At 38.9% G+C, this 16,849-nt stretch overlaps 1 pseudogene; it reads right to left on the minus strand.

Annotated features, from left to right (window-relative positions):
- Positions 1-4,865: 4,865 nt before the first annotated feature.
- Positions 4,866-16,202, minus strand: LOC138939555 (tigger transposable element-derived protein 6-like; annotated as a pseudogene).
- Positions 16,203-16,849: the final 647 nt, after the last annotated feature.

Raw genomic sequence — 16,849 nt, forward strand, 5'->3', positions numbered from 1 at the left:
TTTTTAATAAATTTTTAGTTAACATGGATGTGTGGATAATATGTGGATATCCACTAGATATCCCAGCTGGTTATACGGGAGATATAGATATTTTTGATATCTAATAGATATCTATTGATTACCCATAGTAGATATGGACATTATATGGATATGTCGATATCCAGTAGATATCGATTAGATATGTAGCTCTGTGTGGGGAAATATCGTGTGCACAAAGGCACGGTTTGTTTTAAAATAATGATGGCGCCAATCTACAACTAATAACACAGGTTAGCCATAGATACCAGCATTTATTACGAAAAAACAAAGATACCCAGTTTTACTCAACTTTCCCCTATATTAATATAATACTTTTATTATATGAATGATGCAAGTAATTTTCACATAATATGAGATATTGTACAACATAAATAAATCTAGGATAATGTATTTTAAAACGACCCGGGCACGCCAAGTTTTTATATTTTGCTTTAATGTAAGTTTGTTTTATGCGATTTATAGTTTATTAAAATTTAAAAGTTAAAATTTTTTTTCAATAAATATATCCCAAAGTGTTAGATGTGTATATATTATACATTTAGTTAATTACAAAATAATTCTATTTAGCTTTACGCCCTACTAATTTAATTATATTGCGATTTATTAAATATAATTTTTCTTAACATTAGAAAAAATAAAAAAAAATTTTATAACAAATTTTTTTCTGTTGGTGCAATTCTTTATATCATTGTTTTTGTAGAATAGATTTGTATAACTTTTTTTGTTAAAATATTTTTATAAGATTTTATTTTCAATAATTTATAATAACATTATTTTGTGCAGATTAAATTAAAATAATATTGTTTTATAAATACATATAACAGTTTTGCACAACTAGCGTATGCACTTGGCGCCTTTTTTTACTTTTTTTTAAAAAGGTAAGTTTTTAAGGTTGTATCTCACAGCGCGAAAGTTAATTCGAGATAATCTCGAGGCATGTCAAAATCAATGAAAAAAATATACGTGCTTCGACAAAATTCTGTATGAGACGAACTATTTTGTCATCTCCTTATAACAACACATAATAATAAAGAAAGTGATACGGAAATATAACGGATTTGTCACCTCAAAGCACCGAGATCTTTCGAGAAAATCACGTTAATAAAAGCGGAGAGCGTGCGCAGCCCGACAGAGATCGTTTTCGAATTCGGAACGCAACCGCTCGATCGAAGTTTTCTCTGCTATCGAAATTGCTCGCTCTAAGTATTAGTTTAATTTGCGCGAATTATCGCTATAAAATTAAAGCATGTAAATAGTTTGTACATAGTATATTGTCAGTTTTCAGAATACATTCTTTTGTATATAACGTTTTTTTTTAAATCGCGACCCTTCGCAAACAATTTGAAATTCTGAAGTTATCTCCGCTTTCCTTTACGGAAAAATAAAGACGAATTTATTTTTATATGAATAAAAGAAATCGTTGGAGACACATACACACATGCATACACGCGCGTGCATGCACACATACATACACACATACATGCATGCACGTACATACGCACTCACGCACACACACACGCACACATACCATACATGCAACTTTCCTCTGAACAATTTTTCAATTGGTTAAATATTTGAGAATTATTAAGTTTGTAATACTTTAAATGGGCCATCCTGTTTATGTATATGCAAGAAAACTTTTTTCTCTGTAATAAATATAATCTGCTATTACATTTTAAAGATTTTTATTCAAGGTCGATAATAATTCGCCAAATGGGAGATCAATCGTGCGAAAGCTCTTTGGAAATTCTCAAAATCATAAAAGAAGATCCAATAATTTTGGGTTTAAAGAACAAACTCAACGATATTCTAGAGACAAATTTCAATGCTGTGAATCGTTACTGTCAGCGTTTCAATGAGATCAAGAAATTTTATAATGAGGATATGAAATTTGACGAAAATATCATCCGAGATAATAAGCAATGCGACTTGTTTCGAAATTGGTGCATTCGCTACAAGAGGGAAATCAATATGATCGACAAAGTAGTTAAGCAGCAACCATTGGGTATATTCATTGTTCAGCTGGAACGTTTCAAGAACGCAGCTTTGAATGCACCTAGAAATAAGAAAAGAATCATAGAAGCTGTCATGCCAGGGTAAGTTAAATACTTTTTAGTAGAAATAAATAGAAATAAATGTAATTATATAAACATAATATATATATATATATATATATATAGGGTGTCCGACAAGTAAGTGACCAAACGAAAGATGGAGGTAGATTGGGTCAAACTGAGTCAAAAAGTCCTAAATCATTTTTTTATAACGCTTAATAAAGGAGTTATTATTGAGTAAAGTTTGGCTAATCAGCGCCGACCTTTAGCCAAGCGCATGTCGGTGAGCTGCGCGTCTGGTAGTATGCGGCGGGGCACACTTTATGGTGCGCAGCTCACTAACGTGCACCCGGCTAAAAGTCGGCGCTGATTGGCCAAACTTTACTTAATAATAACTCCTTTATTAAGCGTTATAAAAAAAATGGTTCAGGATGTAACAGGTCCGCGATGCCGTCGCTATATAAGATATATACGGCGGCATTAGGGGAAAGGTTGAGACAGGAGGTGGAAGGGAGGGAGCTACTATCGGGGAGTCAAGCGGGGTTTAAGAGGGGGAGAGGAACAATAGATCAGGTGTATGCGTTGAACTATTTAGTGAATAGACAGTTGGGAAGGAAAGGTGGGAAAATGACAGCGGTATTTGTGGACTTGAAAGCAGCGTTTGACTCGGTGGACAGGGAGATTCTGATGAAGGCAATGAGAGAAAGGGGAGTGAGAGAAGGCCTGGTGGTGAGAGTGGAGGAGATAATGAGGGAGACAAGGAGTAGGGTAAGAGTAGGAGGACAAATAAGAGAGGAGTTCTGGACGGCGAAAGGGATGAGACAGGGATGTCCACTGAGCCCAACGCTGTTTAACATCTTGATGGCGGTCTTGGAAGAGGAGATGGCAAAAGGGTGTTGGGGAGGAGTGAAATTAGGGGAAGGGAAAGTATTTACGTTAGCATATGCGGATGATGTAGTGTTGATGGCGGAAGAGGAGCAAGACATGAGAGCGATGTTGAGTAGGTTGGATAGGTATTTAACAAGAAAAGGACTAGAATTAAATGCGGAAAAGACAAAGGTAATAAGGTTTAGGAAGGGAGGGGGTAGGAGTAAAAAGGTAGACTGGAGATGGAAAGAGAAAAAGATAGAGAAGGTGAAAGAGTTTAGATATTTAGGATATACCATACAACGGGGGGCAAGATGCACATGTGAGAGAAAGAGGAAGAAGGGCAGCAGCGGTGATGAGGGAAGTGTGGGGAATAGGAAAGAGATTATGGGGAAAGGACTGGGAAAGGAGAATGTGGCTATACGACACGGTAGTATGGACAGTAATGGGATATGGGGCGGAGGTTTGGGGTTGGAGGGAGAGAAGGGAGATAGAGGGAATCATGACAGGTATATAAGATGGACAATGGGACTGGGCTGGAGGACGCCAGGATATATGGTAAGGGAGGAAGTGGGAAGAGGATTGATGAGAGGGAGAGCAGGGAGAAGGGTATGGAATTTCGAAAGGAGATTAGAGGAAGGAAAAGGGGTATCGAAAAAGAGTAAGTAGCAAGGAAATGCTGGGAAGAGATAAAGAAAAGATGGAGAAGAGGGAGAGTGATAGGGAGCTGGGAACAAGAAAGGAAGGAATTCTTGAGAGAAAGAAGAGTACAGGAAGGGGAAGAGGAAAGAATAGGATATAAGGAATTGGAGGAAAAAGATAGGAAGAGGCAAGATAAGGAAAGGGAGAAGAAAATATGAGTTGAAATATAATAAAGGGTATAGGGAAATAAAGGGAGAGGGAATTCCAGAGTATTTGAAGAAAGAATGGACGGAGAAAAGGTGGAAAAGGGTTATGAGATTCAGAGTGGGGAATGAAATGAGAAAAGGATTATATTGGAAGAGGGAGGAAAAGAAAAGATGTAGGATGTGAGGTAAGGAGGAGGAGACGTGGGAACATGTATGGAAAAGGTGTGTGAAAAGGGAGAAAAAAGAGGGGACTAGTTGGCAGGAGGCAAAGGAGAGGATACTAGGAGGAGAAGGAGAGGGAGAGGAATGGATGAGGGAGATAGAGGAAACGAGAAAGAGGGAGGAAGAGAGAGAGAGAGAGAGAGAGGGAGGGAGGAGAGGAAAGGGAAAAGAACAGCGGAAACGGAGGTCCAAAATAGGCTAAGTTAGACTAACAAGGGAAATCCACGGACTGGGAAATGAAGTTCGGGATGAGGCTTCGTGTCGTAATAGTAGTGCCCGAAACTCATACCATGTTCAAGCCATAGGACCCCATAGGCCTCCAGTTCCGAGAAAAAGCGCCTCAAACTTTTTGTAGGATTTTATAAACCTAAAAGTTTTCTCCATTTCCAAGCGGCCCGGTGGCCGAAGCGGTAGCGGACCAGCGTGGTAAGCCAGAGGTTCCGTGTTCGAACCTCTGCTTGTGAACTTTTTTTTTCATAAATTTTTTTTATGCATTTTATTTTTAAGTTTGTTTAATATTATTATAATAATCATACAAATATTTATTATTATTACAATTTTATTATCTTTATTATTAATTACGTTAATATCGTAATAGTAAGAATTATAACGAAAATAATATTTTCGTAAAATTATCGTTGTAAAATATTCATAGGCGATATAATACATTAAATGTTATTTGTCTATACTTTTTATTTTCAAAAGTTATACCTTGAAAAAGGTCAGGCAGGCGATATAATACATTAAATATTATGTATGGGAGAATAATAATGAAGTCAAGAAGAATAGGGATTATATTTGTATTTATATTTATTCACAATCTGATTTTTGCTTATTATTTACAAGGACCCGAATGATAATTATCATAAAAGCATTCAAAACAATAGACATTTCGGCAATGTGAGCAACAAATAAATAATGGTTGCTTACATGTACAAGGAGTTTTGAGAAAGTCTAGTGTTGTGCCTCCGGAGAGGCACGGTAGTTGGGATCGTTTGCCGGAAGGAATTTGGGAATTCGAGCTCCGCCTGAGAACTTCACTGTTTTTATTTAAATAATTCGGACACTTTCCACATTAAATAAATAGATTAATATCAGATTTATTTGTGGTTTGGTTTATTTACAATGTTCCCGCACTTTCGCTCACGTCGCGTATCACGATAACGGTTATCTTAACGTGCGCGTGTCTAGAGTCGAGTTTCGGTCTCGAGACTCGCCTCTCGCTTCTTCGTGTATATTTCTGCCGACTGCGTGGCTATTTAATATTATAATAATTATTGATATTCGTTTTGACACTCGCGGTTGTTAGAGATATTACTCGCGTAAAGGAATAAGGATTGCCCGCGTAATATTAACGGTAAAGACTGCCCGCCGTTCGTTAGCGGTGGGCCTTTTTATTAACTCCCCTTGGCTTCCCGGGAGGGGGTCGTTTAGCGACAAGGCTGTGTGTCATGTCGCTTGATTTTGGCAATCTCCGGATGCAAGCTAAGAAGTTCTAAGTAGGACTTCTTTGCTTGCACTTTCGCAATTTCTTTATTCCTTTTTATTTCGCTTTTAAGTAGGACTTCTACGTTGCATTTTCGCAATGTCCTTCTTCCGCTTGCCCTGATTTCCGCGTTTTCGCAATGAAATGATTGCACGGTCGCTCGGGCTTAGCGCGTGGCTCGCGTTGTCAGCGCTTTGTTCGATCAACGCTCGTAACGTGATCTGTATTCGCGTTACACATTGGGCAATCATATAAAATAATATGTATTTAGAATAATATATTTAATAATTCGTGTATAGCCTGTTCGGGCTATAACATCCCTCCCCCGTAAGAAAAAGAAAAACGGAGGTGTAAAAGTGACGTTTTTCGCAAAACAAAATTTCTTCTTATTCTAATATACAATATTTTTCCCGTATATAATATGAATATAATCGTTTCTTATTCTAAAATCGTGTGCTTAAACTACGTTTTAGTATGGGTCTTGGGAATCCGTATGATATACGTGGTTCGTTTTCTTCGTATATCCTGACTGACGGTCGTCTCGTATATTTCTTTTTATTTATCATAATTATATAAATTATTAATATTATTATAATTATTGTGGTTATTCCGCTTGTCGCCATAGGATATACGAATTGTTTTTGTGTGAAGAATTTGTTGTTATTGTCTTGCAAATCGTTGTTTATTTCTTTTAATTTATTTTTTAGTTCTGTTAATTCTGAATGCTGTACGATATTCTGTTGTTTCGTGTCTAGTATGTCTGTATTGTCCCGTATAAATGTAATATTAATTTCCGGTAAATACGTTTCTATTTCGCTACCTTGTATGACTTCTTTTGGTTGGATCGTCATTTCTGTTATTATTAATTTACATTTATTTTGAAGAGTAATTTGCCCTGTTCCTTTAATTACTTTTCTAATCTCGTTATACTTTTCGCATTGAATTATTATTGATTGTTCGCGTACAGTTGAATATAACCAAGTAAGTGGCTGTTGTAACGGTATCCATATCGTTTCTATCGCAATTACATGTTTACTTTTGCAAGCCTCATTCTGGTTTTGTGGTTGCAAGTACATTTGTATTTCGCACGGCGCGTTTGAGTTAATACGGTGTATTGGTTGTGTTTTCTCGGATATGTATCTGGAATTTATTTGGATACACTTTTTTAAATCGTCCTCCGTCATTATAATATACATTAATCCTTCTCTATTAACTACTATTATTTCGTGGTTTATTTCCGCGTGCGTAAATATATTTTTATGATCGTAAGTAGGTAATGGGGTTACTTTTATTATATCATATACTGGTTGTGAGATTAGTGGGAATCGCAATACAGTTAATATGATTGATCCTTCACGGTATGCCGTTATTTTAATATATTCTTCTATTGCTAACCATTCATCGTTCCGGATTTCGAAAGGAAAATATAAACCGTGAGGTAATTGGATCGCTGCTTCTTTTAGCTGTGTCATAATATCGCTAATAGGTGTTAGTACGGGGTGCATCGTGCCCTTGCGTACATACGTAAGATATTCTATTACATCTTCCGCGTCTCGAATTAAATCTGTTATCATCGCGATGATTACCGTAAAATGTTCGGTTATTTCTTCGCGAGTACTGTATTCTCGAACATAATGGTTTAATAGTTTACCGTTATGATCTAGTATATTTTCTAGTTTATCTAGATGTATTATAGTACTATTTAAAATTTTTATTTGATTTTTCGCGACATGTTGAATGGTTTGATGATTATTTTGTAGGAGATTTAATTGTTCATTTATTAACTCTCTATCATTCGCATCCATTGTACCGAACAATGTTTTCGCCATTGTGCCTATTCCGTCGACGAGACCTCTACGTCCGTTCGTCCGTGTCTTATATAGCGTATTTATTAGAGTCATTAATTTTGTTAACTGTTTCGACTCGTTTTTTACGATTTCCTTTAAATTGTCGCAGGTACGTTTACGGTGGAATTCCGATTTTATTTGTTCGCACATCTCGTTGGTTTGTTGGATGTAGCGATTTATTTGCCAGGCTTTATCGTTTAACATTGTTATATCTAATTTAATAACTAATTTCCACGTTTTTATAGCTTGCTGTAATTGTCCGATTTTCTCGAAATATATGCCGGGGTTGTGTAGGAATTCTTGGATTTGGTAAGGTGAATCCGTTTCATGTTGCCCCGTGCGACTCTCGGCCTGTCGGCTGTTCCAGCTGACGAGTATCCTGCAATTTTATATTAAAATGTTTCATATAACCGTCTTATCGGCTCTCATTTTATGAGTTTCAGCTTTCTTCTTGCTAGCTTTTAGCGTCGGTTAGTTTTTATTCAGTCGCGTTTTATTGAGTATCCGACTAACATGGTGTGCGTGAATTTAGTCAATCGTTCGCGTTATCTGCCTTCCTTGGAGAGCGAGATTGACGAGACTGGTGAGGGTGCGGTGTTGGTTATTGTGCCTCAGACTGATATGGATATGGTTGACGATGGGTACGATGATTCCTTTTTGGTTCCTAGTTATGAACCTCCTGATGGGTTCATTTCATTATTGCGTCGACTTTGGCTGGATGTGCCGGTACGCCTTCGAGGGCGCGTTTTCCGCAACCATCTCCGTCCTATTGAACAAATGCGTCGCGCTTTGGAGCGGATGCGGTCGTTCCAGTAACGAATAAGTAAGTTCTTATTCTAATTTTCTATAAATTGTTTTAATTTATTTGTATGCATGCGAACCGCTTTTTTTCCTTTCTTAATTGTATAATTCACGTCGGAATTTTTTTCGATTATTACGTACGGTCCGGTCCATAGGGATTCAAGTTTCTTAGATCGTCCGCGTCGGAGCGTCTCGTCGTAAACTAATACTTTGTCGCCGACTTTAAATTTGATTTCTCTAGTACCTTTGTCGTACTGTTTTTTGACTTTAATTTTTTCTTCTTTAATATGCTCTTTTGCGAGCTGACTCGTTGCCCTTAATCTTTCTTTCAATTCTTGCGCGTAATCGTCGTAATTGTATGTCGGTTTAGGCGGTCTCGTCAGTGACGTAGGTAGATCCGCTTGGTGCCCGTACACTAATTCGAAGGGTGTATACCCCGTAGCTGTATGTGGCGTCGTGTTATACGTAAACATTGCGAACGGTATCCATTCGTCCCAGTCTGTCTGGTCTTCGTTTATGTAGTGTCTTAAATATTCCGCTAATGTTCGATGCGATCGTTCTAACGCGCCATTACTTTCCGGATGATAGGCAGTTCTCTGTATTTTATTTATTTTTAGTAATTTACATGTATTTTTAAATATTTCGCTGAGGAAATTTGTGCCTTGATCCGTTAAAATTTTTTCCGGTATTCCGTGTTCAAGTACAATTTTTGTAACGAATTCCTTGCTAACCGTGTTCGCTTCTTGATTTGGAATCGGTATCGCTTTACTGAATTTCGTTAAATTGTCTTGGAATGTTAAGAGATATTTATTTCCGTTTGTTGTAACTGTTAACGGTCCTACAATATCTAACGCGCATTTTTCGAAAGATTTAGTAGGCGTATCCGTAATTATTAACGGTACTTTATTTTTTCGCGATAATTTATTTTTCTGGCACAATTCGCATTTTGCAATGTATTTTTCTACATCTTTCATTATTCCTGGCCAATTATAATTTAGGCGGATTCTTTTTATCGTTCGTTCAACTCCTTGATGTCCTCCTGTGGGTGCATCATGATATTCATATAATATCTGTTTCTTGTCTTCCTCTGTGTATATTTTTTCTTCGTCGGAGTTTGTTTCTTCTTCTATTGCGAGGATTTCTCGTTCTTCCTCTTCTATTTTATGCGCTTCTCTTGTTACATTGCGGCTCAGTGCATCGGCGTTCGCGTTCGCTCGTCCGGCCTTATGAATGATTTCATAATCATATTCTTCGAGTTTTAATCTCCATTGGATTAATCTTGATCCGGGATCATTCACATTAAATAACCAGATTAATGGTTTGTGGTCGGTTACGATTTAAAATTTCGTACCATATATGTATGGCCTAAAATGTTTTACAGCCCATACAATTGCTAGTAATTCCTTCTCTGTTGTATTGTAATTCTGCTCCGCTCGCGATAAAACTCTGCTGGCGTAAGCAATTGGTCGGTCATTACCTACTTTTCCTTGTGACAATACTGCTCCGATTGCGTAGTCGGAAGCATCGGTGGTCACTATGAATTCTTGATTGAAATCTGGATACGTTAGCACTGGCGCAGTCATTAATTTTTCTTTTAATATTTCAAAAGCATTTTGCTGTTCCATTGTCCACTCGAATTTTTCCGTTTTCTTTGTTAATTTCGTTAGTGGCTTGGCTATTTTTGAAAAATCTTCTATGAATTTTCTGTAGTATCCGGCTAGTCCTATGAAAGATTGTATATCTTTTACTTTCTTCGGCGTCGGAAATTCTTTTATCGCGGTTAGCTTTGATTCGGAGAATGTGACCTAGATAAATTACTTCTTTGCGCAAAAACTCGCATTTATCTGGTTGCAATTTTAGATTATTTTCTCGGAGTCTCTGTAGTACTTCCTTGAGTCTTCTATTGTGGTCCTCTAGGCTCGATCCGTATATGACGATGTCGTCTAAATAAACTAGACATTTAAGTCTTTGCATTCCTGTTAGAATTGAATTCATCAATCTCTGGAATGTTGCTGGCGCATTTTTCAATCCAAACGGCATTCTATTAAATTCATAGTGTCCGTAGGGCGTTGAAAAAGCTGTCTTTTGTTTATCTTGCTCAGCCATCGGTATCTGGTGATATCCTGACGCTAAGTCTAGTGTAGTAAAATATTTAGCGTTTCCTAGCTGGTCCAGTATATCGGTGATATTGGGCAGTGGAAATGAATCGCCTATTGTTAAATCGTTTAGCTTCCGAAAATCTACTACTACTCGGAGCTTAGGTTTTCCGGATGCGTCGGCCTTTTTTGGTACCACCAATAAGGGTGGGTTCCATTGACTCGCGCTTGTTCTGATTATGCCATTTTCTAGCATTTCTTGCACTTGTTTATTTACTTCCGTCTTGTGCTTCTCGGGAAGACGATACGGTCTCGTGTTCACCGGAGAAGTGTCGGCGCGCGTGTTTATCTCGTGCTCTACCGTCGCCGTGCACGTCAGTGGTTCTCCGTCCAACTGAAATGTATCGTAGTATTCTTCGCATATCCGTAGGAGTGCCTGTTTTTCTTCCGTATTTAAATGTTGCGTGCATAGTAGTTGTCATATTTGTCCGTGTCTCGAGTTAGTATACTTAAAATTTTTTCTTGTTTCCACCGTATGTATTTTAGATTCGATCTCGCGTTCTATGTCTTCGAGGGTGACGTTTGGCGTCTGTATCTCGACTTCCATATCGGTTGTATTTATAATACTAACGGGACACGTGTAATTTTTTGGTTCTACTAAGCAGTTTCCAAGGTAGATTCCTGGAGCTGTTTCTTCTGCTCGTACTATTCCTATTCGATTTTGATTTGTTGTCGCTTTTACGATGGTCTCGCTGCGCGGTTTTAGAATCGTTTTGTTAAGCGAATGGAATTTTAGTACGGCGTTTCCTATTTTTAATTGACTTTTATTATAATCGCAAGATACCGAATGTTGTCGAAGGAAATCAATTCCTAGTATTCCTTCATATTCGATCGGAATGTCGTCCTTTACCACGTAAAATGCATGTTTTACCTTATGGTTTCCTGTCTTGATTGTGGCGTACATTTTTCCGATGGTATGTATTTTACGTCCGGTTATACCAGTGAGCGCGATTTTATCTTCGTGTATCAATGTGTCGTCCTTTAAATGTTTCAATTTTATTAGTGAGATGGTCGATCCTGAATCGTACAACATCTATATTTTTTCGTTTTTCGCTTGTCGCATTGGTAATGTTATTAGCAATAAGTCCGTCTTTTTCTTTGCACGTGGCATATCTTTAATATGCGTAACGCGATACTCAGATGCAGGTCGCGGTTGTCTCTTTCTCGCTTCCTCCTGCTCGTCTTCGCTGCTGCTACTTGCGCTATCGGCGTTTCTTTTTTGTTGTCGCGGTTTCTTTCGATCGCGTATATTTTCGTCGCGCGTTTTTTGCTGATTTCCGACTTTTAGTTTATTTGTATTGTTTTTCGGTTTCCCTTTTAGACTCCAGCATTCGTCGCGGCTGTGTCCTGTTCTTTTGCAATGCGAGCAGTATTTACTTATCGCGTTTATTCGCGTTTATTCGCGATTTTTCCGGCTTCGGGAGTGCGTATCGGCTGCTACGGCAATCGCGTCCGAAATGTCCGTTTTTTCCGCATTTAAAGCATTGCGGTGTCGGATTTCGACTATTTCGCGAGTAACTAAATTCGGTTTTATTTTTATTAGCAAAACCACTCGTTCTCGCTGTTCCCGGTCTGAGTTTTTCTTCGGCGCTCGCGCCCGTTATCGCTTCTTGGAGCGTCGTATATCGCTGCGCGCGTACGAGCACTTATAATTCGTCGTGTAACCCGATTTGGAAATTTATTAACGCCTGCTCTTGGATTGTTTGTTGAATCGTGCGTTTAGAGGTTGCGGAATGCTCCTTTCCTTCGATCATCGAATCATATAATTTCATCGCTAGTAGATCAACGCGTTGTCCGAAAGCGTGCGCAGTTTCATTCGGCTTTTGTTTTAAGGAATTGAACTCGATTTGTAAGTGCGTAGTACTTTGTTTAGACTGGTAACAAGTCTCGAGTTGTTGTTTTAATTCGGCGAACGTCTGAATATTTCGTGTCTCGAAATCCTGCATGGCTTTTCCTTTCAGTTTTGTAAATAATATTGCTCGGATTAATGATTCTTCATCCGCGGGATGTATGTCCTGAACGGCGTACGTGCATGGATTTAAAAATTCTAATAACTTATGTCGCGATGTTCCGTCAAATTCGGGAATCATTGCTCTTGCTTCTTTTAACGGTAAGTAATTCGGAGCGGTGCTTCGTCGACTTCTGATGTCGCGTGCGGTTCGTCCGTATGTTCCATTAAACGCGTCGTTACCGTCCTCTGACCGGTTATATCCGTGACGTGGTAATTCCATAATCGCGTCTTCTACTCGCGTTACTCGCCTGTTTAATGATTTTACTTCCGTGCGTATTTCATTTAATATTTCGAGAAGGTGCGCGTCGCCTCTTTCTTCGCGGTTTCTCTCGTGGGGCGGTGTGTGATCAGCCTCCACTATATTTCGGTCCATTTGGTGAATGGATCGTCGCATTCTTTCTATTTCCTCGTCTACCGCGCTTTGTGGCGGGTTCGCGGGAGTGTTTTCTTGCGGATTTCGCGATTCGGCCATATTACTTTCTTGTTGGCTATAAATTTCTTCCGGATCGAATAGATCGCTCTCGTAGGAAGTTAATGAAAATTCGCGCCGTAGGGATACTCTACTTGGAGTTCTACTAATATACGGTCGCGTACGTCTAGTCTCGCGTTGAGTGTCGTCAGTGGGGTCAGTCGTATTACGCGGGAATAGGCTTTCGTCAAAATTGTTAAACGGAAATTCGCGTTCTGTGACGACGTTTTCCGGTAACTCGGGCTCGCTTTCGCTCGAGTATTGAGTTTCTAAGTTTTTTCTCACGTTATAAGGATTTTCTCGCGGTGCTAAACTTAATTTAATCGCTCGTCGGGCTGGTTCACTCAGTAACCACGATCGGTTCGCTATCGGTTTCGATATATTAGAACCTTCCGACATTCACGCTATTATATTTATTAAATTTTTTCGGACTTACAATAGTATAACGGCTCGCATGATCGCTCGCTGTGTCAGTAGGTTGCTGACGCTGCAGTCCTTCGCTCGGCGGCTGATACGGCTGACGATGCTCGTCGTACGGCGGTCGTTGTCCGGCGTCGGTGCGTTGTCTGTAGAGTTATCGTAGGTCGCGATGCTTGGCGGCTCACGTTTCTGCTACAGCTGTTGTGGCGATGCTCGTTCTGTTGTCCTTGCGATGTCTTCTGTTGATTGTAGTTTCCGTCAGCTTACGTTTTACGTGTGCTGGCGTGCCTGTCCTGTTTACACTCTGGGTGCTTTGCAGGTCTTGGGGAAGGCTTAGCTGCTGCTTCCGTCCGTCAACTTCAATTGAATTGATTGTTGGCGTGCCCGCTTTTTAACACAACCGTGTCTTTTGCAGGTCTTGCTTAGTTCTGGCGATGCCCCGGCAGATCCCACCGCTGCCACCAAATTATGTTGTGCCTCCGGAGGGGCACGGTAGTTGGGATCGTTTGCCGGAAGGAATTTGGGAATTTGGGCTCCGCCTGAGAACTTCACTGTTTTTATTTAAATAATTCGGACACTTTCCACATTAAATAAATAGATTAATATCAGATTTATTTGTGGTTTGGTTTATTTACAATGTTCCCGCACTTTTGCTTACGTCGCGTATCACGATAACGGTTATCTTAACGTGCGCGTGTCTAGAGTCGAGTTTCGGTCTCGAGACTCGCCTCTCACTTCTTCGTGTATATTTCTGCCGACTGCGTGGCTATTTAATATTATAATAATTATTGATATTCGTTTTGACACTCGCGGTTGTTAGAGATATTACTCGCGTAAAGGAATAAGGATTGCCCGCGTAATATTAACGGTAAAGACTGCCCGCCGTTCGTTAGCGGTGGGCCTTTTTATTAACTCCCCTTGGCTTCCCGGGAGGGGGTCGTTTAGCGACAAGGCTGTGTGTCATGTCGCTTGATTTTGGCAATCTCCGGATGCAAGCTAAGAAGTTCTAAGTAGGACTTCTTTGCTTGCACTTTCGCAATTTCTTTATTCCTTTTTATTTCGCTTTTAAGTAGGACTTCTACGTTGCATTTTCGCAATGTCCTTCTTCCGCTTGCCCTGATTTCCGCGTTTTCGCAATGAAATGATTGCACGGTCGCTCGGGCTTAGCGCGTGGCTCGCGTTGTCAGCGCTTTGTTCGGTCAACGCTCGTAACGTGATCTGTATTCACGTTACACATTGGGCAATCATATAAAATAATATGTATTTAGAATAATATATTTAATAATTCATGTATAGCCTGTTCGGGCTATAACACTAGCGAAAAGCAAATTTCGTTAACATTTGTGAAAATTTTTCTGTCGTCCGTTAATTTCGAGGCGAACCAGGCGTATTGTATCATATCAGTAAAGATCGGAGATGATAATTGGTGGTGCACTATTGATTGGATTTTAATGCAATCTTCGCGGGAAGTAATTTCTTTTTCTTTTTCAATCAAAGTGGCAGAATTTTGAAAACGTTTAATAAAATTTTTCACCTGTCTATAAAAGTAAACGTCGTAGGGTTGTACTAGAGGAGTACACTTTGGTGGAATTACTTTTATAGTGCAGGTAGGTAATTTTTTGTCGTCTTGAAAAGTTTCATCGTACAGTTCTGGTTTTGTTTGCCCTCCCCAGGAGTCGATGAGAAGCAAAAACTTGTTTTTACCGACGTAGGGCTTCAGAGATTTGTTAAGAAAGTCGTTGTACAAATCTGTGGTCAGCTTCCCCGATTTCGATGACGTGATAATGACATTCGTATATTTTTTGGTATATTATTCATCGATCATCTTCTGAATCCTGGGTCCAAATCTGTTTGTTGCCTCCTGCAGGCATACAAACACACGGGGCAACACTCGTCCAGAAAGAGTGATGCTATTTTGTGCTGTGTACGAATGAGTAACTTTGTTCATGTCCAGCCTCTTTACGAATACAGTCTTGCTTCCTTTATCGGTGAGAGTCCTGTTGTACGTAGATTGGTACTGGCATCCTAGAAATCCATAAAAAGACACAAGATATATTTTAAAAAAAAGTTATATTAGAGAGTTTTTAAAATCGACATTAGTTATTACGGGATTTTTTCACTTTTCACATACCTGTTTGATCAGTATTAATAACGAAGTCTTCATCAAAATTAGGTATTAAATCTCGGGCCTGTATCCGGAAACTTTCTTTTGCAGCCAAGGTTTCTTCAATTGTTACAGTTTCCTTCCGCGATACGAATTTTGCAACTTTTCATTGACGAATTCTGCGTTTTTGTTTAAATTTTCCCATCCAACTAGTGGAAGCTTTAAATTCAAAGTTTGAAAATTGTGTTGCAGCAGCCAAAGCCCATTCTTTTAAATTTTGGGTCGTAACTTGCTGGTAATTTTGCCTCGCTTCAACGAAACGGTCGTAAGTCCACGAATCTATTATAGAATATTTATCTGATGTAGATCCGCCCTTTTTACATTCTTCTTCCCATCGGGATAAATACTCCTTTTTTTTCAAACGATGACATCCATGTCTTTGCAAAGATTTCAGGCTCCACGTAGGATGTGCTTTTGCAATGTTAATACATTTTATTTTGTAATCTAGCGAATAATGGTCTGTCTCTCTAGGCTTTTTTTCTGGTGGTTCGTACTCGTCCGATGAATATTCTCCTTCAACCTTTTCAAAAGCTTCATCGCTAACTTCTTCATTTATGTGGATGAGTTCCTCGTCAGAAATGAGCACTTTTTCAGTCAGCATTTGTACAGTACTTTCAAAAATTTCCCGTCCCATTAGCATCGTGAGAAATTTCCGTCGAAGATGTTGGCGCAATAAAATCGTTTTCAGCTAGCAATCCTTCGCAAAATACAACCGCATCCTTCAATAGCAACTTCGATGCTTCGCTATGCAGAGAATCTTTTGAAATATTCTCCGAATCCGGTACCGAAGGACCGGCGATTTCGTCACTTCCAGACATTATCACTACAAAACGTTTTCACTGACTGCTACGTACAAGAAAGACTTCAAGACTCAACTGTTCCTTTCAAACGCCAAAAATGAACTAACGCAGATGCTTTTATGTTTTAACGGCTTGGTTACCCCCACTTTTCAGTATCGTTGATGGTTGGTAAAGGTCCTACATTCAAAAGGTGGCCCGAATAACGGAACTTGGCCAGGTAACCGGAGCCTCGGAACAAATTGTATACCTGCCTGACCTTTTTCAAGGTATAACTTTTGAAAATAAAAAGTATAGACAAATAATATTTAATGTATTATATCGCCTATGAATATTTTACAACGATAGATTTTACGAAAATATTATTTTCGTTATAATTCTTACTATTATGATATTAACGTAATTAATAATAAAGATAATAAAATTGTAATAATAATAAATATTTGTATGATTATTATAATAATATTAAACAAACTTAAAAATAAAATGCATAAAAAAAATTTATGAAAAAAAAAGTTCACAAGCAGAGGTTCGAACACGGAACCTCTGGCTTACCACGCTGGTCCGCTACCGCTTCGGCCACCGGGCCGCTTGGAAATGGAGAAAACTTTTAGGTTTATAAAATCCTACAAAAAGTTTGAGGCGCTTTTTCTCGTAACTGGAGGCCT

Source organism: Polyergus mexicanus, unplaced genomic scaffold, assembly GCF_030449975.1.
Source record: "Polyergus mexicanus isolate NDT 795.1 unplaced genomic scaffold, iyPolMexi1.0 SCAF_14, whole genome shotgun sequence".
Classification (NCBI taxonomy): Eukaryota; Metazoa; Arthropoda; class Insecta; order Hymenoptera; family Formicidae; genus Polyergus; species Polyergus mexicanus.